The 23,111-nt window shown below is 41.1% G+C and overlaps 1 protein-coding gene across 1 annotated transcript in view; it reads left to right on the top strand.

The window, feature by feature from the left end:
* The first annotated feature begins 9,948 nt into the window (after positions 1-9,948).
* The window catches only part of LRRC8C (leucine rich repeat containing 8 VRAC subunit C), a 37,954-nt gene continuing 24,791 nt past the window's right edge, over positions 9,949-23,111 (top strand). The window contains exon 1 of the mRNA XM_032219015.1: positions 9,949-10,143. The gene's annotated coding sequence lies outside the window, so the exon portion shown is untranslated. The remainder of the gene's footprint in view (positions 10,144-23,111) is intronic.

The raw sequence follows: 23,111 nt of genomic DNA, 5'->3' as shown, positions 1-23,111 counted from the left end.
ATGCCTGTCTTGATTAGCTTTGGGGTGAGAGGACAAAGTTTTATAAATATGACAACATAGTGTGCAGAGTATATTTCCTCAAAGGAGAATGGAGAAGCATGTTCTTAAAGGCAGAAAGCAGCCCCGGTCTTTCTGCCATAGGAAAACAGCCTCAAGCAGAGGTGACTGGTATTTTGGAATGGAGATTTTGTATCCATTCAGAAAGACTGGGCCAATCTCTTCACAAACAGCCATAAGTGGCCTTCAGCCACAAGTTCCCAACAGAAGGCTGAAGCTGATGGGATTTAAAAAAAATACTAAAACAAGGACTCCTAAAAATTTACATTCCCCCACCCAAATTCTAAGGACAGGACCTGACCTTTAGAACATAATAGGATTTACCCACCACCATTAGGATAAGCAAAAAACACAAGGCTCACTTATGGCACAACCCCCTGGAGCATCTCAATCACCAAACCCCAGAACCCTATAAAAAGACCACCTATTCACCCAGCCAATTGGTCAGCCATTCCAGAGACATGCTGCTGTCACTGAAGTTTCTGGCATCCAAATAAAAAGAGACCTGCTTTCCATGTGGTCTGCCTCCATTTTATTTTCAGTGTCTTTCTCCCGGCTTGGAACCGGAATGGATTTTTCTCCCAACAAGATCAAATTTAGTTTGGTTGAGGATATACATCCCCATATATTTACTGTTATGTAATCATATATGATGCTCTAAATCAAATAGTTGTGCACAACTAAGAAGCATACTGTACATTTTAAAAACAGAAATATAATTATGACTAAGGAAACATACATTCAAACCAGGGGTGGGTTTCTCACCCCGTTCCAACCGGTTCGGTTGGAACGGGGCCGGCGGCATCCTCGTGCACGCGTGCGGTGCACGCATGCGTACTAGCATCTGTGCGATGCTCCAGCTGCTCCTGGAGGATCGCGCAGGCGCTGTATGCGTCCTGCGCATGCGTGGAAGCGCAGAACTCGTCAAAACCTGGTAAGGAATGCGGGCGGGCGGGTGGGCCCTTCGCCTTTCCTGGAAGTTACTTACTTCTGGGTTCGCTGACCAACCGGTTCGCGGGGACCGCCGCGAACCGGTTGAAACCCACCCCTGATTCAAACCCACATACTAATGTTTGCAATTTCATGGTTAGTTCTGGAACATCTAGAACACCTCTGTGCATGTTTGAGGGGGGTCACGGAGAACCTAGATGAAGCCCTAAGTTCCTAAGTATTTTTCTAAGCATCTGCATGCCAAAAGAGCAGTGGGAAGGCATGCTGAGATTTCTAGGAAACATAATATGAAAATCCAGGGATTTTTACCATGCACACCAGTGGTGGGTTTCAAAAATTGTTCGAACCTACTCTGTGGGTGTGGCCTCCTTTGTGGGAGTGGCTTGCCACCCATGTGACCGGATGGGAGTGGCTTGCCGCCCATGTGACCGGATATGAAGATGCCGACGACACTTGTCAGAACCACCTTAAATTACCTCACACACAGCACTGGCATGCATAAGAATATGATGTAAACTTGTTTTTTAAAAGGCATATTTTGTTTGCGTTAAAACAACTTCAACACACGCAATGTTCTGATTGCACCACAAACGCAGTAGTCATCCTTACCTTTCACAGAGGCACTGAGTTTTATAAATATGAGCATGATAGTGTAGAATAATGATATCCAAGGACACATATCCACAGGGAGAAAGTCCCAGAAACAATTTGACAACTAGGCAGTAGAAGAAGCCCCATTTTGTTACACTTCTTAGGCAAGGGTCTCTTATTCGTGCCTCTTTCTTCCTCACCATTAATATGTCATTCCTCTGTGCTTGGTTCACATTGCTAAGAGGACAAAGGCTTTCTCTTTCCTTCATCAGGAGGGAGGGAGAGGGAGAGGAGTGGAGGGAAGAGACAGACAGACAGACAGACTGATTTCCGCTTGTCCTCTAGTCTATAGCAACCTGCTAATGCCAGTTCCTGAACTTCTGGTGAAGTAAAGCAGATTCATAAAAAAAAAAATTAAAAAGGATCTGACCTGTGGTTTGCATGCAGATGTAGTATTTGTAAAATGTAGTTTTGAATACTTTGCGTGCAAGAACAATCTGCACAGAAATTTTAACCAAGAAAAAACAAAAAGTCCCCTGACCTTTGGCTGAACTTATTTTCTCATGTTCCTTTTTAATGTACCAGGCTAGAGCACTGGAGTTCTTCAGAAAATTATGTGCTTGCAGAGTTGTTTTTAAGTGAAAAATAGAATAAAATCAGTGTGTACTGCACTAGTACATTTGGGTGGGGTGGGGGGTGGGGGTAAAGCTAGACCAACAGATTATTCATAATGTGAGGAAAAATATTTAGATTACCCTAACAGGTGCTTGAAAGAGTGAGCATATGGAAAAGGGCAGGGGATGGACTCTCTTTCCCTGGGGATATATTTTTTTAAAAAAGGTTGGATAACCATCTCATTATGCTATGGTATTAGATCAGTGTTTCTCAACCTTGGCAACTTGAAGATGTCTGGACTTCAACTCCCAGAATTTCCCAGCCAGTTGAAGTCCGGACATCTTCAAGTTGCCAAAGTTGAGAAACACTGTATTAGATTCTTATACTGTTTTTAAGGCTGATGGAATAGATGATCTCCAAAGTCCCTTCCAATCTTTACAAGATTCTACCTCCCTCCTCAGTAGATCAAACATCAGCACCCCTATGCTTCAACCTTCACTAAATGGCAGAATTTTTGATCAGGGAATCGGCAATGATTGAGGAAGGGAAAAACTGATGTCAAACTACTCTCTCCAAGTTCACAGTCTCAAGGGTCCAATGATTGCAAACTTAATATAAGATTATCACATTCATACACTGGCATCGGCCGGATATGGCTCCTTTATTATTTATACAGATAAAAAGCTCTGCTGATGCCCTACTGAACACTTATCTGGCAATTTAGTCAAGGGAAACTGCTGTTCCCCATGCCCTCTTGAAACCATGATTTAGCAAGATTCTGTTTTGAACTCACCAGTTTTGCAAAAACTGTATTTATTTTAGCAATAGTTTGTTGAATAAATCCCGAGTTGGCTGGGTTTACATTATACCCTAAGCTGTGAAATATGGTTTACAAATCACAAAGGCTACATTTAAGCAGTAGGATAAATCTGTTTATTTCTGGCTTAGCATGCTGTGTGAATCTAATCAGTGTTAATTAATTTACTAACTAGTCTTAATATCAAGCATATACAAAATATGAAAGAACAAAATAATGCTTTTGGCCATGGACCTATATATACAATGACTGTGGTAATCATTTTACAACACAGCTGCAAAAATATGTTCCATAGGGGTCATGCCAGCATCCCTTTTGAATACCCCCAGTTCTTCAGATGAGGTGTAGAGTTTGTTGTTGAAGGAATTTAAGGGACAAAATTAGTTTTCCAAAATGGGCCCAGTTGGAGATTAGAGCTTTTACAATGCTAAAGGGAATGTTGCAACCTTGAGCTGCTGGGAATTCTGAAGACCTGGTTCAAACATACAAGAAATCACTGTGAGGGCGGGGCTGACATTGCTACAACACGACATGCAATCGGAGCTCCAGGATTGTTGTCGATATCTCTGCTGCTGGACAGTCCTTTTGAACATAAACCGTCCCGTAGAGATGATGATAGAGAAGGGCACGTCCTGCTGATCTCAGGGACATCGCAAAGTCCCTGATTGATCCAGAAGAAGCTCTTCTTTCAGGCGAAAGAGAAGCAGCCATTGAAGCTGCAGAAGGTTGGGACAGCCCTGAATGGAAGAAAAGCAGGAGAGTGAGTGTGTCGAAATGGTGAGATAAATTTTACTATTAGAGAACACCCAAAAAGACTTAGAGTAAAATTAAAATTGAAGACAGAAGAGAGCAATGGCGAATTAAGCCTGAATTAAACTTAGTGTGTTATATTTTTTTAATTTTGCTTTTTTTTTTAGGGATGGAACTTTTACAAATGCCTCTTACTCTTTAAATTGGACTGGTTTCTTTTTTTTCCTCTTCTATTTTTTCTCTTTTTTCATATTTGTGGATTATGATTTTCTTTCTTTTCTTTTTACAATGCTCGGATGGATTGTTTGCTTTTAAGCACTTTTTTTCTTCTTAAGTTTGGAATTTAAAGAGAGGGGTAGAGGCAGAGGAAAAAGAAGCAACACTGCCATCTAGAGGCTGGAGGCTTGGAAACATTGTCCTTTATTATTTCCTTTGAACATCTGACTTATATCTAATACTTCAAGGCTCTTGATTTTGTTTATTGAAATGGATAGTGAGAAGAGTAAGAATTGTTTATGCAGGTGCTCTTCTGGAGTACTATCAATAGCTGGACTAGAGTGAAGAGAAAACCTTGACTTCAAAGATTATAGTGAACTTGTTTGAAACTTAACAAAAAAGCTTTGGATGTTTTAGTGGCAGTATTTATAACCTGGAAGAATGGCGCAACATGAAGAAGAAAAAGAATTAACATCGCAAATGATTATGTTAGAAATTCAAAAAGTACAAATAAGTACAAAAAGCATTGAAAAGAGGATGGAGAATATAGAACAAAAAACAGAAAAAATAGAGGGAAGAATTGAGAATATTTATAAAACATGATGAAATTTGAGGATATTGAAAAAAATGAAGGAAAATATGGATAAGAAAATTGTTGATATTGATAGCAAATTGAGTGTGGTTGGAAATGACAGGAATGGAATATTGAAAGGAGATTCGAACTGGAACCCTATCTCAAACCTCAAAACATGGAAGAAAAGAGAGAAAATTTGACAGAAACAATGAGATAAATTCTGGCAGAAGCACCGGTGATAACTAAAGGCAAGCGGATGGAAGGAACAGATGGAGGGTCTCGAGTCTTTACAAGATACGCAAGGAACAACAAGGTGCCAAGAGAAGTCCACATAAGACTTATCAAAAAACAATTAGAATACAAATACCACAAATGGCAAGAGATATAGGACTGCACTACTACTGGAAGGATACAGGATGAAGAAATGAAATAGAATAAAAATTAAGTTAAACTTAGTTAAATTTAGAGTATTATATATAAAATAAAGTAATAATAGTTATAGCTAAATAAATGATTAATAATGATAATAATGTAAAAATATATACATTAGATTGATAATATGAAATTTTATATAAATTGTGAGGACTATGGAGAGGATGTTTAAAAGCTTTGTTATAAAAGATAAATAATTCTATATAGAATAGAATATAAAGATGTAATACTATTGGATGATTTCAGGATGATGTAAATGCCATAATATAAATTTATCTTAAATTTAGAATATTGTACATAAAAATGATGTAATAATAGTCAATTGAATGTTTAATAACCATAACAATTGTATACATATATAGTAGAATGATGATATGAGTCTTTATGTAAATTGCAAGTTAAGACTATTGTGAGAAACCACAAAAGTTTTGTAACCAATCAACACACTGTAAGTAATTGGAGAAGGATTTTTATTTTGTGTGTGTTTATGTCTGTATGTTTTATGTTTTTCTAAAAATAAAAACTTTTTATATATAAAGAAATCACTGTAACATGGTGAAAAATATGGAATTTTAAAGGAAGATTTCCCCTCAAGCAATATTTATATACGATTTTGAAATATGGGCTTTATTCTCTAAACAAATTACTTTCAAGCCTAACCTCTGTTTAAGATTGTGAACATTTACATTAGTTCTCTTGTTTAGCATGGAATCTCCTCATTTATCATAGTACAAAAAATATTTTGATTAATTACATAAACTGATATAACAGGCTACGAATGCAGAAAGTACTTTCCCACCCCAAGGAACACTGAAATGAAAATATTAGAATCCTCTCCCACATTTTCAACTTGCCAAAAAATTATATCACAATAAAACAGTGGTTATTCTCACTGTAGGCTTACCAGCAGTGGTGGGATTCAAATAATTTAACAACCCATTCTCTGCCCTAATGACCAACTGGGTAGGTGGGGCTCGGTGGTCATGTGACTGGGTGAGCATGGCCAACTCAATGTCACTCATGTCGATGGGCGTTTCATCTTAGCTGTTACAATGTAATAAGGGTTATCAGAGAGGCAGTTTCTGTAAGCAGGGAAATAAAGATCAGGCTAGAAGCAACACCAGAATGTTTCATTCCTGCCTTCCTTACAGGATTAGTCATGTAAAGTGGAAAAAAACCCAAAATGAGATATCTTCCTACAACCAGTTCTCCGAACTGCTTAGAAAGTTAACAACCGATTCTCCCAAATAGGTGCAAACTGCTGAATCTCACCATTGCTTACCAGACATCTGGAAAAAGGAGGGTCTTTTGCCCTCGTCCTCCATTCAGCAGTCATAGTATTTTACAGCTTTTGGACTGTTCTCACAATAGTAGTTATTCAAACTTTCATGTATCACAAACTTGTAAATTGTATGCCTCATTTTTCCCATCATCTGTAGGCAGATTCAGCAGCCTAGATTTGTGGTATTTATTTTACTTCCTGATTCCATCAGTCAGTTTCGTTCCAACTCCTTCAATCCAATCTTTGTAGTCTGTAGATCACATGATTCATTCTATGTTTCAATGGTAAAATTTTAAGAGTGCATTGTTGTTCACTCTACATTGTCACCAGAATATGCTCTTGAAAAGAAAGGTTTGTTGGAAAAAATATTGCAATTGAACAACCAGTCTTTCTGATGCTGAAAAAAGTAATTTTCACATATATGTAGGCCCAAGTATATTTTTTGCAGTTTTCCATTGTAATTTTTGTTGCAGACACCAGGAAAGTTAAACAGATAGCGCACCCTTGTGTTCCCCATCATTTGTTCTTCTTTCTAATTGTCCATGTCTTCTGTTGCTTGTTCAGATACCTGGTTACCCTATCCCAATAGTAAACCACTATCTTGCCTCTCCTGCCTCTGTTTCAAGTGATTGTGTTATCGAATTTCCCCAAAAGATAGTAGTAAACTTAATAGATTTCTACACTTTCAGCCTGCCCTTGGATGGTGCTGTCATAAGAACACACAGTAAATAATGGCTTAAGCTTGTCTTAGTCATAAGGTTAAGATGAAGACAATATTAAAGGGGTACGACAGAGAAATGACATTGCCAAGACATGTTTACAAGTAGAGAAAGATACTGCAACTAATGGAAAAGCTGCCATTTTTACAGAGGAATTTCCCTTTAGAAATAAAATTCCTCAACTGGCATTGTCCATCATTTATGGGGTAAAATCATTTTCTCTTACACTACAGATGTCAGGAACAAGCTAAATGCAATCTTATTTACAGCACATATTCAAACATATTTTAGTCACAGCCCATGTTTCAATATGTTTGAATGAAAAAGCAGATTCCTAATTTGGTATATGTTAAGTCTGGATTCTAAACTTCCCTCTCCATAACCACAAACAGTAGCTTCAGGAAAAATAACACTGGGGAAATGTTTTCTCTAAAGTTAAAAATGATGCAGCCCCATCCCAAATTAAGAGCAAGTTTTAGAATAAGATTGTCATAGTAAGCATAATTATTTCTGCAAAGTAAAAAATAATAATCACAGAAGTAAGCATTGTTTTACTAAACACACAGTACCATATATTTTATACTACATTAAAGCATGATTTATTTTAAACTTGCTTTGTTGGTTTAAACAATGGCCAAATTCAAAAATGATGCTATACCATAATGCATAAATCACAGCAGTTGAGTGTATGCAATACATTAAACCAGACCAAACCATATTAGCACAATACATAAAATCAGTCATTTTTCATTCACACATATAAATACAGAGAATGCTTTCCACAGTGTCTGGCATTTGTTGAGTTTGGGCTTAGTTCACAGAATGATTTTAGCCCCCATGGCTGACAGCAGAGTATTTCCCATCGTTCTGCAGAGCTATAGCAACTGGATCCCAATTACCCCCAATTACTCTGCTGCCAGAGACAACAGGAGGAAAGGGAAAGGTATTCCCTATATTTTCTAGTTGCTGAATAATGTCCGGTATCCTACTGTAGTCCATCAGAAATAACAGCTTTTCATCACTTATTGGCAAAGGTTAAAATCAGCTTCAAGTGAAAAATCTGTGGCCTTCTGGGTGTTGCTAAAACTCTTGAGCAGACTCAACTAGCATGATCAATGAGGGAAGATAGGAGTTATAGTTGAGCAACATTTACACACATCTATTCTATATACATATATACATACATACTGTACATACACGTATACATACAAATATTATCAATTAGCCCTGTACATATAAACCTTCTGAACTGGAGCAACTTTTATGACTGCGAAAGATATAAGGAAAGTGAATTCTGGGCAATAAGCAATTCTTAAAGGCAGGCTGTATTTTTATCTTCTGCTTATTTAGCAATAAGTATGAATGAATTGAAATGGAAATGGGCTGGTCACACATAGCAAGAAGAACTGAAGGCAGGTGGACCAAGGCAGCCATAGAATGGATCCCACTTCAAAACTGGGGAAGTCTCTCCAAGAATAGAGTAGAGTAGGGTAAGGTAGGGTAGAGTAGAGTAGAGTAGAGCAAAGAGTTGGAAGGGCCCTTGGAGGTCTTCTAGTGCTAGTCTAACCCTATATCATTTAGGCAGGAAACCCTGTATAATTTCAGGCAAATGGTTATCCAATCTCTTCTTTAAAATTTCCAGTGTTGGAGCATTCACAACTTCTGGAGGCAAGTCAGTGGTGGGTTTCAAATTTTTTTAGAACCTCTTCTGTAGGTGTGGCCTGCTTTGTGGGAGTGGCTTGCTGGCCATGTGACCTGATGGGAGTGGCTTAACAGTCATGTGACTGGGTGGGTGTGGCCAACTTGTAAAGTGTGGTGAAACTCACTTAACAACGCTCTTGCTTAGCAACCAAAATGTTGGCTCAGAAACTCTGGCATTTGAAGCACGGGAGTCTTAAAGCTGTCAAGTTACAAGACCCTTGCACCCCTAACCCTTTAGGGAAAAAAAAACCAGGGATGTTCAAACTTGACAGCTTTAAGACTTGTGGACTTCAACTCCCAGAATTCCTCCTCTCGCTCTTCATCTTGATGATGTGCAGACGGGCATGGGGAGGGAGCTGGAACTGTAGATTTGTGGAACTTCTTCTATAGAAGAGGTTAGAACTGGCAGGAAACCCCCCCCCCCCCAGGCAAGTTGTTCCACTGATTGACTGTTCTGTCAGGAAATTCCTCCTTAGTTCTAGATTGCTTCTCTCCTTGATTAGTTTCCATTCATTGCTTCTTGTCCTGCCATTAGGTGCTTTGGAGCAGTGTTTCCCAACCTTGGCAACTTGAAGATGTACGGACTTCAACTCCCAGAATTCCCCAGCCAGCATTCGCTGGCTGGGGAATTCTGGGAGTTGAAGTCCGGACATCTTCAAGTTGCCAAGGTTGAGAAACCCTGTTTTGGAGAACAGCTGGGCTCCCTCTTTTCTTTGTGGCAGACCACTTGATCCAAACCGTCCACGAAAGAGCCCTAAAACAAGATGTAAGACGGATCACTGCGGGCTCAATTGGCAAAGGAAAACTCAGGACCGCATTGGTTGGGAACTTGCGGAAGAGGCCTTTATCCTGCAGCGGGTAGACAATGGCTAGAACGATGATGGTTGAAGATGGAGTATCAACGAGGTCGGTGAGGTTCATTTCTGAATAGACCCCCCAATAGGTTTGCATAGCTCCGCTGCAACCTTGCCTATGCATATTTGGGCATAAGTTCTTTCTAGTGGAGACAAGCGCGAGTGAGCGGGCATTCCCGCAAACTACAGCCTCCCTTGTTGCAATGAAACCGGGGCACCGCATCTACTCTCCACCGGTTCCACGTCGGGCCAGGGTAAAGGGCGGAAACCACCCGCCCCCCCCCTCCCTGCGCAGTAGCAGCCTCCAGAAGCCACGTGCGCCTCAGCGTCGAAGTAGGGAGTGGCCCGGAGGTGGCGGCCGGCAGAGGAGGCGGGAGGCGGAGAGAGGAGGGACCGGGGGGGACCGCGGCCTCGAGTCACACCGCTCTCCGCGCACAGCTCTCCGCGGAGCATCAACCGGACGCCGCATTGGGCTGCTATGGAGGGCGCCGGAGCCCGCCTCGGCTTCCAGGACCGTCGCTGCCCGTGATTGTTTCCCCCTTTGCCCTCCTAGCGCGCGCGCGCGGGGCGCTCTTTTCAGCGAGGTGAGTGGAGGGAAGGTGGGTGGGTGGGTGGGAGATGGAGAGCCCCTTGTCCGCGGCCCCTTTGGCGACTCGGGAGCCGGGACGCGGCAACTCCGGATGGGGGGACCTTGGAAAGGGCGGGGGAGCGGGAGAGGAGGCTCTCCTCGAAAATAAATTGGGGCGGGGGGGGGAGTTGTTAATCAGTGTCTCCCGCTGAGAAAACATCTCAATGCCCCCCGCATTCGGGGTCTTTTATGCATGCCATCCTGAGTCCCCCCCCCTTTTCTTCAAAGAGTAAAGGACATTTATTTTTCTTTGCTTGCGTTTCCTCTCTTTCTCAAGGCGGCGGCGGCGGCGGCGGGGAGGTGGAGGGGGGGTGGCCGGCCGGAGGAAACCTGTCTCCTCTGGGCAGCCTTTGCCCCCCCCCCACCATCCTCAACCTTGGCTGTTCTTGGGAGTCGGGAAAGCCGCCCCCCCCCCCTTCATCGCCTCGAGCCGTGCCTCTCGTCTCCCCTCCTGACGTGCAATACCAGCGGGCCCGTTAGTTTCTCCCAGCAGAAATGCATCTCTCCGCTTGTGCGTTGTGGCTCCGTTTGGGCGGACTCCGTGGCTCCCCGGAGGAAAACTTTCAACAACGACCAGTTAACTTTTTTCCCCCTAGGCTCCGCTTTCAGCGAGGGAAGGAAACGGCGGAGGGAGGGAGGGAGGAGGACGAGGGTGGCGGCCACCTCTTTGCCTGAGGCCCGCGCGGAGGGACGTTTCCCGCCGCTGCCGACGAGCGTCTTCACAGGCAGAAACGACGGAGGCAGAAGCCGAAAAGTGCCGGTTTCTACCGCGCAAGTAGCTTGAAGGGGATAGGAAGGAGTAGAAAAGTTGCAATGCCTAGCTTCAGTTTCGGGCGGGCTGATTTATACTTGGCTCAATATGACGCCTTCCTAATCTCGCTTCTATACCTCTGGCTGAGGATGATGGGAGAGGTACTCCAACGTCTGAGAATGTCAGATGGGTTACACAGGATCTAAGAGAGCTATGAGTAAGGCACTCTTGATGTATTCCACCCACATCTCTTCCTGGGAAATAGAGGAGATCTGTTAAAGATGAGTATCTGTTAAAAGATGAAAATAGACATGCTCCCAACTCATGTTGAATAGTTATTGTCATTCATGGGAAAAGGGGGAAAATGGAATTATTAGGGCAATGTTAAATAGCTCTCACATTTCCAGCGACTATAAAGGTAAAGGTTCCCCTCACACATATGTGCTACTCGTTCCTGATTCTAGTGGGCGGTGCTCATTTCCGTTTCAAAGCTGAAGAGCCAGCGCTGCCCGAAGATGTCTCCGTGGTCATGTGCCCGGCATGACTAGACACCAAAGGCGCACAGAACGCTGTTACCTTCCCACCAAAAGTGGTTCCTATATTTCTACCTGCATTTTTACATGCTTTCGAAGTGCTAGGTTGGCAGAAGCTGGGACAAGTAACGGGAGCTCACTCCATTATGTGGTGCTAGGGATTCGAACCACCAAACTGCCGACTTTTCTGATAGACAAGCTCAGCATCTTAGCCACTGAGCCACTGCATCCCTCACTACAGCGACGGCAGTGAGGCAGAAATAGGGAAATATTAACTTGACGATGGAAAACCTTTGGATTCTATTTTTCCTCATCCTCAGCTAATGTTTGGGGTTTATGGGAACTTAAGTCCAGTAACATCGCAGAGGCCTTATACACTTCTTGCTTCTCCCAAGGATGTAGTGGAAATTATGATAAAGTGGGACTTGAGAAGTGGTGTAAAATTTACTGTGCAACTGACCTGCCTTCTTCATTTAAAATTCTAATCTTACAGTTATCTGGTAATAAGACTAATTAAGTATCTATTTTGAAGATGCATACAAAGGATTGTGCTTTTGGAACACATTTCATTTGCAGTCTTTTAACTGTTGCTTACAGACTAAGATAACCGCATCTAAAGAGATATGTCATCACTTTATTTATGCGGTTTCCTAATTTGTGAGAAATAACAAACCCTAATGAATAGATGGATGTGACTGACAGAATGAAAAGCCTTGAGGTAACTTAAGTCTGATTGTTTTCCTTTCACTTAAAAATAGTTTCTTGAGTTGTGTAATGGAGTTTTGTTTTTATTCCTGTTGATATGAGATGGGTGTTGGCTGCCACTTTTCTTGATCGTTTGTAATTCCATTAAAGAAACTGAGTGTACTGTAAAAGCTCCCATATATACATGCTAATGGTTTATTCCCTTTGGAAGGCAAGCTTACTTCATGTTGTAAAACAGAAGATTTTGAATTTTCAATTTAGGGCTGCCTATGTGTTTTTTGATAGGCTTATTGGTCGGTTGCAGTTTCTATAACTCACTGGAACGCAATAGAAAAGGGCAACATTGTACGGATACTTTTATCTGTTTTGGGAGGATAGTGAGGAACTCACTGGAGAAGAGCCTAATGCTGGGAACGATTGAGGGCAAAAGAAGAAGGGGACGACAGAGAATGAGGTGGCTGGATAGAATCACCGAAGCTGTAGGTGTGAGCTTAAATGGAGTCCGGGGGATGATAGAGGACAGGAAGGCCTGGAGGAGCGTTGTCCATGGGGTTGTGATGGGTTGGACGTGACTTTGTAATTAACAACAACAACGTGAAGACATTTGGATTTTTTTTTTCAAATTGTTACAAAGAAAAAACTGGTGAGATGTTCCTCCAGGGAGCTGGTATGACCACCAGATAACTCCCTGGATGAACACAGCCCATCGCAATTATCAGTTTTTCCCCTTATTCTGTATGGATCTGCCTGATTGTAAGATTCAGAATTGGAGGAACAGGGACTGCTGAGTTTTCACCTTGCAGCTCAGGAGCCAGTAGAGTCCCAGATGAAGTTCAGGAAGAAGAGCCTTTTGAAGGATGAGCCTGAAATTCTGGAACAGCCAAGTAAACCCCACCCCCACCCCCCACTTGCAGAAGCACAGCAGTCGACTGAGTCACCTGAAGTGGACCCTGAACTCAAAAAGATTCTCACACACGTAGAAAGGTCAGGTGAGTGCAGCCACTCCTCATTTAGCAGCAAGTATTCACAAATATGATGGTAATAAGGAAAGAAAATCCATTCTGACCAATGCATTCATTTAGGGCCAAATTTTGTTGGGCTTGACAACAAAAGCCTTCAGTATAAAACTGATTCAGGCTGCAGCACCAGCCATGAGAGGGTTCTACTCAACGAATTAAGGTCAGGGACATGAGTTGGTTAGCTTGCAATTAACACTTTTTAGGAAAGCTGTGGGAGAAAAGCAGCTCAGGAAGAGATAGTTTGTCTAAGCAGTCATCTCTCTGCCCTGCAAGGGGACAAAAACAGGGTACAGGACACTCTTATGAGATAACTTTGTATGAATGAGACCGCAACAACCAGTCATCTTTTCTTTCTCTCTCTCTCTCCCTCTCTCTCTCTCTCTCTCTCCCCTTCTGCCTCTCCCTCTCTGTCTCTCTTTCTCTCCCTTCCTCCCTGACCCCCCCTCTCTCTCAGACATGTGAGACATGTATTCATATAGTGACCATTTTGCTTAATGACCAAATTGTTAGAACAGGTTAAAGACACTAAATGAGGAGAGGGCGTAGTTGTTCAGTGAGCCAAGAACAATCTCATTGGCTTAATGAAGAAAGAGGCATGATACAGGGAAATTGACACATACTATAAAAAGAAGGCTTTTTTGAGAGTCAGACTGATGTAGGTAAGTAATTTTCCAGCCTTGGACTTGGCTTCCTGATTGTCTGCTCTTTTTGATTCTGTAACTGTTCTGTGAACTAGTACAAGACTCTACTCAGGTCTGATGCCTTGGGTTAGATTTGCCTGCATGGGAATTCTGGCCTCATCTTCCTACACTGGCTTTTCCTCTTATGTCACCACAAAAACTTCTTTTGCATTTGTTAACACTGGACACACTCTAACCATCCTATCTGCCTTTCCAACAAACTCCCAGCTCCCTTTTAATCTTTTCTCTCTCCTCTCCTGTCCTCCCCTCCCCTCAATTTTTTTTCAATTCAATTTTAATGGATTTGTATGCCGCCCAATCCCGGGGGGACTCCGGTCGGTTTACATAAAAACAGTTTAAAAAAAGAAGATATTAAAAATTTAAAATATAAGACAGAACAAATTAAAACAAAACGCAACATGCACTCGATCTTAGTGGGGCTGAAGATCAATCAAGATCAGCAGCCCCAGGCCTGCCGGAACAGCCAGGTCTTAACAGACTTTCGGAAGGCCGAGAGAGTGGGGAGGGTCTGGATTTCAGGGAGTAGATAGTAGATCCTCCTCTCCTTTCTTCCTTTCTTTTTTCAACCTAGCTGGGCAAGCTTCTAAATATAGCAATGGACTCTTATCTACCTATCACAATGATTTCCTATGTTGCTTCTGAGCGCTGTGAAAAATTATTTAAAAATTATTAAAATTAAAATAAATCCCATTTTTTTGCTCAGCATAGTACTTAGTAGGTAGGCACCAAGAGAGATGTTTGGTCTCATCGCAGTGTATATCATGGAACTCCCATTTAGTTTTCTTATTGCTATTTCATTGTGCATCAAGGGCACGGTTTGATTTCATACTTCCTCAGCGGCAGCATCAGTTTGCAATTAAGCAAATGTTAAGGTGTGAAAGACCAGGTTCACAAGTGACAATCCAATGAAGCTGATTTATTGCTAAAAGCCTTTTGACTGAAATCTTATTTAACAATTGGCACCTGGTTAGAGTTAGATAAGAGTTACAGGCACTTAAGGGGGACAAACCTAGTTTGCTTGTGGCTACATAGGGATTCTAGGCTGATTCCTCTTTTCACCTTGCCACCAGGTTCTGCCATTCTTTCTCCTATAACAATACATGAATCATAGTGTCTCATGCAACGTAAGGAAGTTTATGGGAAGAAGCTGACATTTGGTGACATTGATTAGGCTCCCCATGCTTCAGCTCCTAGAAAACTTGCAGTATTCTCTTTATAGACTAACATTGGTCATTCATCTTATTTACTATCAGTCTTTCACAATACATTCATTTGTATTGACACAGCCAGAGCTGGAAGATGGAGCTATATTTGGTTTTAAAAAATAGTTTGTGTGCCTATTTAGGATTGGAAACATAGCTCTTTTAAGCACCTGTGGTTTGTGAATCATTTCCTTTTTTTTCCCTGTTGTTTTTAATCAGTCGGAACACACTGATGTTTCTTCCTGCTTCTCCATTCAGTGTATTGTAGCTCGTGCACAATTATTTTTCTACTCAAGGTAGAGCAAAGTGATTGTCTTATATGAAAACTAACTTTTATTTATCTTTATCCTGCCTTTATTAATATTTTAATAAATAACTCAGTGAACACTCTTCCCCCTTCTAAGTTCCCCACAGCTATCACGTGAGATGGGTTGGGCTGAGAGAGAATGATTGGCCCAAAATCACCCGGCCAGCTTTCATGCCTAAGGCAGAATGAGAAGGATTCAGTCTCTTGGTTTCCAGCCTGGTGCCTTAACCACTAGATCCAACTGGTTCACATTTCAGTTAGTGTTAATTGCCCTTGAAGTCCTTGGTTTCAGATAGATCTTTTTCAACTTTAGGCAGAAATGCCAGCAGTTGAATCAGTTGCATAGTACGCTGTCCTGAAATGGGGTTCTTTCTTACAGGTGTAAGAGAGATTGTGGGGAAGCTAAGAAAGGAAGGGAAGGCATAGCCACCCAGGCTTCAGTTGACAGCTTCTCTCATAAACTACAACTCACCCCAGGTGAAGAGACATCTGGGAAGATGTTGCTGAAAAGATGCAAAAAGTCTCTACTGCAATTGCCGTATTTTTCACACTATAAGACTCTCTGGACCATAAGACGCACTTAGCTTTTGGGGGGGGAAAACAAGAAAAAAAATCTGCCTCCCAGCATCCATCGGTATTTATCTGGCTAGCATCCTTGCAGAAAACAGCAATCAGTCTGCACAGGTGCAGCATGTTGTCACAGCCTGATTTAGCACGAGCAGCTGATTTGCAGTTGGATCGGCCGGCCTCCGTTGATCAGCTGTTGCAGGCTGTGGGGATTGCTGCTGCCCATTGCCACCTCTCTGTGTCCTGTTTTTGGCCTCTGTGTGCTCCGTTTTTGGCCTCTTGCGTGCCCATTTTTTTGCTCATTCCAGGCAGTGGGGATCACCAGTGATCGCCGCCGCCAGCAGTGAACATCAGTGGCAGAGGGGATCCCCGCCACCTGGAACAAGCCAAAAACAGGATGCACGGAGGCCCCATTTTTGGTGGGGAAAGTGCATCTTATAGATGGGAAAATATGGTAATTCAGTATACATGAGGCTGAGAAATTGTTATTAACAGTTTTCAAGATTCTGTACTTGCCACAAGATATTTTACAGAATATCTTTCTTGACTTATGACAATAATGGATCCTGGCAATTATGGTCGTACGTTGTGATGGTTGTAAAGTGACTCACTATATAACCAACCCAATTTTACAACTTTTTTTGCGATGGTCATTAAGTGAATGTGGGATGCTGCAAATGGCTGTAAATCTAGGCTGTTTGCCAAGCACCCAAATTGTGGCCATGTGTTATGTTAGAACTTTGGAATCGGGTGATAAGTACCCTTTGTACAGTTAATCCTTAATTTACAACCAATTGTTTAGTGACTTCAAATGGTCACTAAGCAATTGGTTGTAAATTGAGGACTAGCTGTGCAAAATTCTGTGCAGCCTTAGTCTTGTTCACGTCTGTGGGGTTTGGCAAAGTTTTATGGCACATAAACACAAACACAGAAACACAAAAAGAATATCTTATTGTCACGGAGGAAGCTGTCAAAGCAGGAAATAGGATGTCTTGGAACAGAGATGTCTGTTTTATAAATAATTTGTAGATGTTCAAACAGAAAAGCCCCCCACCCATTCCCAAGAGTAGCTATGTGTCTTTTCAACAAAGTTGCAAGAAAGAAATCCAGGGTTTAAACACACCTATAAAAAGAAGTAGATCCTTAAACTTTGTAGACTTCAGTGCTTATTATTCTCTCCATGTTTCATCAGTTGTCTTTCTGTGAAAATTTCAAGGCGACATTTTTAATTCTTAGAGGAAAAAGTATTGCTGTGGCCTGATATCTATGAATTTCTGCAAGTTATTCCTATTTATGCTTGGGTGGGGAGAAAACTGGTGTGAAAGTGTGATTCTAGTGTAGCTTTTGCTAATAGCTCCATGAATAAATATTAGTTGAATTTTAGTGAGCTCCAAATTTAAAGGGAGTGTCTCGTTAGTTGAATTTTGGATAACTCTTACATCCTACAAGAGAAGTGACACATTTTACGTTGGTCACAACATCCTATATTCACATGATCGTCATTTGTGGCCTTCACAACTGGCTTCCCAAAAAAGTAAAAACTACAGGGAATACAGTAAGAAGTCACAAATTGCAGTCACATGACATTGCACTTAATGTCCATGAGTGATTTGCTTAATAACCACAGCAGAACTGACATTGTAGTTGCGTGTGACATTGTAGTTGAAAGTCACAAGACTTTCTCTTTACAATCGCACAACAGTTCCAATTAGAGTCTGTAACTGTGGCTATCTATATGTTTCTTGCCAGGATAATTTTTTTAAAGGAACTCTGAAAGGAAATGAGGTGTTACCAACAGTGATATCAAAAGCTATAAAGATAATAGCTAGTTTCACCCCCATCTCATAAATGTAGAGGCAAATATGTACATTTTACCCCATCGAGGCTGTCTAAGACAGTGACCTTTCTGGTGCCAGGGACTGATTTTGGAAGAAAAATTGTCTTCCCCACAGACTGGGGATGAGGGGAGGAGGAGGAAAATGATTTCATATGAAACCTAGACCCCGCATATCAGAAGTGGTATTCAGCAGGTTCTGACCAGTTCTGGAGAACCGGTAGCGGAAATTTTGAGTAGTTCGGAGAACCAGTAAATACCACCTCTGACTGGCCCCACCCCATCTATTATCTGCCTCCCAAGTCCCAGCTGATCAGGAGGGAATGGGGATTTTACAGTATCCTTCCCCTGCCATGCCCACCAAGCCATGCCCACCAAGCCACGACATGCCCACCAAGTCACGCCCACAGAACTGGTAGTAAAAAAATTGAATCCCATCACTGCTGCACATGTGCACATAAAGCTTCGCTGCTTTCACAGACCATTCTGTATGTAACCTCTGCCAATAATAGAAGTATATTGTGCCAACTAGGTTGGAACCATGAATGGAGATACTTTGGACCATTTGAATTGGCCTAAGTGCAGATAGTCTTTGACTTAAAATTGCAGTGGAGTCCAGAATTTTCATCATATGTCATGACTATCGTAAGGCAAGGCACTCTGACTGACCCAATTTTATGACATTTTTGTGGCAGTTGTAAAGCAAACACCATGGTTCTTAAGTGAACCCATTGTCTGCAATGGATGTTTCTTGCTGGAAATCAGAACAGATTAAGAGTTGGAAGGGACCTTATAGGTCATCTCCACTTAAGCAGGAGACCTTACACCATTTCTGACAAATGGCAATCCAATCTCTTCTTGAAAGCCTCCAGTGATGAAGCTCCCACAACTTCTGAAGGCAACTTCTGTTCCATGGACTGATGGTTCTCACTGTCAGAAAGTTCCTCCTCATTTCTAGGCACACAACCATGTTTATAAATGCAGGCTGGTTTCTGAACATCCAAAATTCAACCATGTGACTGCATGGGGGGGGGGTGGCCATCAGAACTTCAAATATAGGTTGTAAAGTACCTTTTTGGGGGTCCATTGGACCTAAGCAACCAGTCAAAAGTCAAGGACTACCTCTAGTTCAAAGTATTCCACTTGAATCACAAGTATGAGTAACTATTTTGGGTTTTTGCTGAACAGACAGGGAATCAAATTTTCTCTCACTGGAAGTGTACATGATGATACATCTAAAGGCTTCTTTCTGTAGCTTATCTTTAGCTTTTGGTTATGACTTCTGGTAATATAATATTCTGGAAGGGCATTGATTGCCACTTCTTTTGTGAGTTTGTTAGTGTGGTAAGTCTGCATATAATGACAAAAGTGAATCATTTTAAGTCAAGAATTTCAGCAGCTTAATTTTAGACGAAAGGGTACATGATAAAGATAAATTGTTACAGGAAGCAGTCCAATATTAGGATGTGGGGATGACAATCTTCTCTCTGTGTTGTGAGGTGGGAGGGTTAAGCCTTACATTTTGACTGGCTTCTTATTCTTGATCAAAAAAACATTTTACTTTCCACAAAAAAGCAGAGAAAAGTTAGAAGTATAATTCTGTTGTAAATCGAGGTAGTGCTTGACTTACAACAGTTTGTTAAGTGACAGTTCAAAGTTACAACAGCACTGAAAAAGTGACTTATGACCGGTTTTCATACTTACGACCGTTGCAGCATCCCCATTGTCCTGTGATCAAAATTCAGACCTTAGCAACTGATTCATATTTATGATAGTTACAGTGTCCCATGATCCTGTGATCACCTTTTGCAATCTTCTGACAAGCAAAGTCAATGGGGAAGCCAGTTTCATTTAACAACTGTTTATCAATTTAACAATGATTACGTGATTCATGTAACAACTGTGGCAAGAAAGGTAAGATTGGGCAAAACTCACTTAACAAATCCCTCACTTAGCAACAGAAATTTTGGGCACCAATGTGATTGTAAGTTGAGGACTATCTGTACATTTATCTGAGAATACAAAGAACAGTGTGAGTTGCTTCTGAGTAAAATACACATAAGAGACTTGTAGAGTGAGGTTCATTTCTATCCCTTAGCCAAGTATCTCGAGTAACAGATGATGTTTTGAAATGTATGTACCGTAAATAGAATTAATAAAATGGGGCTGAACTCCTCAGTAATATTTAAGTAAATTAGGTTTGGCGTATGTGTCTGTGTAATATGTGCATACATATGCATACATTTTATTAAATAATGAGTCAATGTTACTTGGAATATTTTCCATAGTTAAATATTTTACCAGAGACAGTATCTAGCATTAACTACCTTTGTACCTTACTATTTCAATTCTATTTTTCCACAAATATTTAAGACTGTTTGCAGTCAGCATAAGTAATTACTTTTGACAATCTTCTTTGGAAAGAATAGCTTAAATTGATATTGTTTTCATCCTCTACTTAGTTAGAGCAGTCTTGATTGTATGCCACATTCTGTTTCTGTTTGTTGAATTACATTATGTGAGATGCTTGCAATGAAAGCCAGGGGTGGGCTGCTGGCGGTTTGCATGGGTTCGGGTGATCCTCTAGCTAGGATTCTGCCCAGTTCGATGAATCCCCAAATGCCACCCTGGCTGGCCACACCCACCCTGCCCCTCCCAGGAGTCTCCACATGGCCTATTTATCATGCCAGATAAGTGGAGGGCCTGCGCGGAGGTTTGGGGATGGCTAAAAACAGGCCTACCCGAAGTCCGTAAATGGGTGAAGCCACTTTTGCCCTCCCAGAGGCTCTAAGAAAACCTCTGGAGCCTGGAGAGGGCAAAAAATGGGCCTACCAGGACTTCCAGAAGTCAGGAAATATGCCTGTTTTCTGCCTCTGGAAGGCTTCCTCAGACCGGGGAAGCAGTTTTCGCCCTCCCGGAGGCTTAAGGAAAGCCTGGGGAGCCTGGGGAGGGTGAAAAATGTCCCCCCACTGTGGTGGTGGAGGCTGACTAGGCCATGCTCACCCAGCAACATGGTATTGAACCCATTGCTGCAGTTTCTGAAGCCCACCCCTGACGAAGGCATGTTTAAGTTGAAAGCAGAGGTTACAAAACACATTTAAGAGCGAAAACCAATGAGTAACTATGAAACATAGCCTCCATCCCTTGTTCAGTGAGGCATTCACTCAGGACAGAGGGAAACTTCTCTGGGTTATAGCTTCAAATTCTTGAAGTGATGCACTCTTTCATGATGAGAAAAACCTTATAACCTTGTAACAATACAACCCTATCTATAACTCCAATCACTGAATGGATTGACGACCTGATTACGATTGCAATGAGCAAATTGGCTATAGATACAGATTTTGCATGGACAGGTATAATGAAATTTGGAACTCATTTATACTAAGTACGGTAGGCTAAAAAAAAAGAAAGATAGCTAGCTATATAAATGTATTGGAAATTAATATCTATCTACTTGGATAATATTGATATTGGATAAGTATATATTATTAACTGTCAATTGCTATAAATATATATTATCTGCTTTTTTCATTTTTAAGCACCTTTTATGTATGGTTTTAATATTTGCATTATAGCTATCTTTCTGCTTTGTTTTCATTTTCTGTTTCTTTTAAAGCAATTTTAAAGAAATACGCTCCTATCTATATGGGCTGGGAAGTAAATCCCACCAGATCAAATGTAAGCTACTCTATTAAGAAACCATATTTTGGGAAATGCATTTTAGGAGTGCAATCAATAAGGGTGTTTTGCTAACCAGTAGCACTGATAACTCACAATAGGTTATTCTGCTTAGCAAATGAGGCTTCATCTTTTTCTGACAGCTGTGGCCCTTGTGACACCGTTGGTCTTGGCAGAGTGTCCAGAACAAGATGATGTTTATATACATTAACTTTTTCCATCAACTTGCTAGAAAACTATTTTAAATTATAGCAGTATGCTAAACTTCAGTCTTCTTAATTTTTTTGTGTATTTTTTTTAAAAAAAATCTGGTCTATCCCTGCATTTGTTTTCACTCTGTTTTAGTGTTTAAAATATTAAAACAAAAACATCCTATAAACCTATTGAAAACAATACATAATATTAAAAAGAATAAAACATAACTTTGGGCATGGTTTGAGATATTCCCAGTATGTGTTTTTAATTATCTACAACTTTATGAGATGTTGCATACTGAATTGTAGAAAAGTAGTAGGTTGAAGGTACTTAGCACTAAGTTCATAACAATATTGTTTGTTTCTCCATATTTCATAATATTTTATAGCTTTGTATTTCAAATACAAATAGTATATTACAAGGTCTTTGTGCCATGTAACTGTGGAGTATATTTACCATGGTTTGAGTAACAAGCTACAATTGTCTGGATTCATGGTGAGCCATAAACCATTGTTTACAACCACAATAACAGGCTTTAAAGAACAAGATATGCCAAAATCCAACCAACAGATGAGGAATGTATGTTTGATCTCCCCTCTCATTCAGTTTCTCTACCTTAACTCTTAGAAGGTGGAGCACTGCAGAGTTAAAACACGAGGAATCAAAAACGATTTCCAGTGCAGATCCACAGATGAAACAGGACAGAGACTCTCATGTCAGTTGCAAGCAAGAGATGAATGAGAAAATTGTGGCAATCGCTTTTATTAAAGGATGGTTTATTTGTGGGGAAAAAATAGCAGTTCTATGCACAGTTGCTACATTGGATGGCTTTTTTGAACAGTCTATCCCAAAATATGTCATGATCACTGGGAAAGTTGTCCTCTTAATACATTTGGAGAAAGGTGCCTTAAAAATGTTAAATTAGAAGCCCTATGATTGGGTTTGTCTATTTAGAAGTGTCCCCCCATTCAATCAGAATAGAGCTGGAAGGGACATTGGAGGTCTTCTAGTCCAACCCCTTGCTAAGCAGGAGACCTTATACTATTTCATACAAGTGACTGTCCAGTCTTTTCTTAAAAACCTCCAGTGCTGAAGCACCCATAACTTCTGAAGGCAAGCTGTTCCACTGATTAATTGTCCCCACTGTTAGGAAGTTTCTCCTTAATTCCAGTTTGCTTCTCTCCTTGATTAGTTTCCATCCATGGTTTCTTGTCCCAGCCTGGAATCTGCAGTTTGGTTGCGACTACGGTCCTAGAATTTTCAGTGCTTGTAAATAATTGCAGACATTGTAATTTAAACTTATTTGGAGAGCAGCAAATTGGGTGTAGAAGGTAAGATATTAAATGAGGAGACCAAAGTTCAATTCCTACTTAACTATGGGAATTTACCAAACAACCTCCAGCCTATTACCATCTTTCACCTCAGTTGC

Source organism: Thamnophis elegans, chromosome 5 (genome assembly GCF_009769535.1).
Source record: "Thamnophis elegans isolate rThaEle1 chromosome 5, rThaEle1.pri, whole genome shotgun sequence".
Lineage (NCBI taxonomy): Eukaryota > Metazoa > Chordata > Lepidosauria > Squamata > Colubridae > Thamnophis > Thamnophis elegans.
This window is presented reverse-complemented; position numbering and strand designations above follow the sequence as displayed.